Here is a 2173-nt window from a genome sequence, read left to right on the forward strand (position 1 = left end):
ACCAACCTTTTGTATAACAATATTTTCAACTAAGATACTGTAAATCATGATATCAGGAAACTGTATAAATACTATACTAATTCGATGTTAACTCATGCCACACAACTAAATAACAGCTCATGTATTAAAATCTGTATAAATATATATTCTGACATATTCAAATCACACCTTGTACCCATATTCAAATATTATAATTTATACTGATAAAAATTCTTGAATTTGCTAGCATAGCATATTTTCCTTGCCTGACTATCTGAGCACTAAATGTTATTTAAAATCTCACGCATGTGGCATTTATAATTTCAACATCCTAAGATAACACAAGTATAATTTCCCCATCAAACAACTGAATTCACTTAGATTATTATCACATACATATTCTCCTCGATTCCACATATGCATAATTTCTAGACTATAAATCATTTATCATTTTACCTGAGTTCCTAAAATATCACCCCACTGGGGCTTCAACCCATGCCTGCAGGGTCCCAAAACACTCTATCCCTAAAAATATAATACCTTAATTTTACTTCACAAAACTCTAGTATATTCTCATATAATACAAAATTTAGGCTCAAATAAACCTAGTAATACTGAAAATACCCAAATAATTTACTTACCCTGGTTTTGGGATGGTTCCCAAACTTCTAAAATCAACATTTTGCTTTGGCTATGTTGTAGAAAATCTCCCCAGGATCACCGTGGTAGCTTCTGATCATCAAACCGGGGAGAGACGGAGCCAGATTTGTAAAGAGAAGTCAGAGGAACCAAGTTTGAGAGAGAGTAAAAACTGATAAAATGAATTTTCTCGCTGAAAATCCGTTTTAGGGGTATATATAGACTACTAACCACGTGGTCTCGTCGACGAGCCATGATACATCGTCGACGAGTAACAAAATACGATTCGTCGACGAGCACTCAACCCTTGTTGACGAGTTTCTGACCCTGGAAATAGCCTTCTCGGTAAGTTCTCATCGACGAGACAGGTGTCCACGTCGACAATCCCAAGACCTGCCACGTGGGTCTCTACATTCTCTCCTCCTTATAAAATTTCTTCCTCAAAATTTTCTATTTGTAACACCCCAAACCCGCCACGTGGGGCCCGGAGTGTTAGGAGACCAGCAAGTGTCTCTGATACCATTCACGCAGCGGAAATAATAAAATAACCTCAACAAAATATACCAGAGTTCTATATTTACACACGCGAATCCATAATAATTACAACCTCTTTCTTCATATTACAAACCTGAACAAAATATATATTAAACATAAAAACTGAAAAACATAATCATTCTAGTACCACTCACAAAACTACCCCGCCCTGGAGCTATCTAAGCTCGATCACCTGGATAACCTGAAAAGATTTAATCAACAATGGGGTGAGACACCTCTCAGTAAGGAAGAAATAGTTTATAATAGTATGTGGCTGAAGTGTTTTATATATAATTAAAATAACCATACAAACACAATCAAAATCCAATAGCAGCCAAGGTAACCCGTTCATAATCACACTATGATAAATGCCTCTGTTATCCAATCACATGCCCACATACATAAATATTATACTGATAATTCCTGAGAATAGGGAAGTCTACCCGCCCATACAAGCAGATTCCCTCTGCTCTAGTGCTAACACCAGGGCACTCACCTTTCTCAGTAACCTCTTGAGCTATGTATCCAGGTAAAGTCACCTAGAATAGGGAAGGTCACCCACCCATACAAGTGGCTTCTCTCTACTCTGGTATCGACAAATAATTACCAGAGTACTCGCCTTCCTTAGCAAGCCCTCTGGTGGAGTAATCTACTTTACCCAAAATACTTAATTAATTAACGTAGCCCAACAATATTCGTTTCACAGAGCTTCACACATATATGCATACCACAATCATTCCACGTAGGATAACCATACAGTCTTCAATCATACCCACACTGTAATGACTTGCCTAAGTTACCATATATATATATATATATATATATATATATATATATATATATATATATATATATTTTACATAATAGCATGTCTATAACGACCTGCGTAATTTACTACATAATCAACCACATTAAATGGTCTGATACCAAACTGTAACGACCTGCTTAATTTACTACATAATCAACCATTTTAAATGCTCTGATACCAGTAACTAAGGGTTTAACAAAGTCGACCTGAACC

Source organism: Malania oleifera, chromosome 5 (genome assembly GCF_029873635.1).
Source record: "Malania oleifera isolate guangnan ecotype guangnan chromosome 5, ASM2987363v1, whole genome shotgun sequence".
Classification (NCBI taxonomy): domain Eukaryota; kingdom Viridiplantae; phylum Streptophyta; class Magnoliopsida; order Santalales; family Ximeniaceae; genus Malania; species Malania oleifera.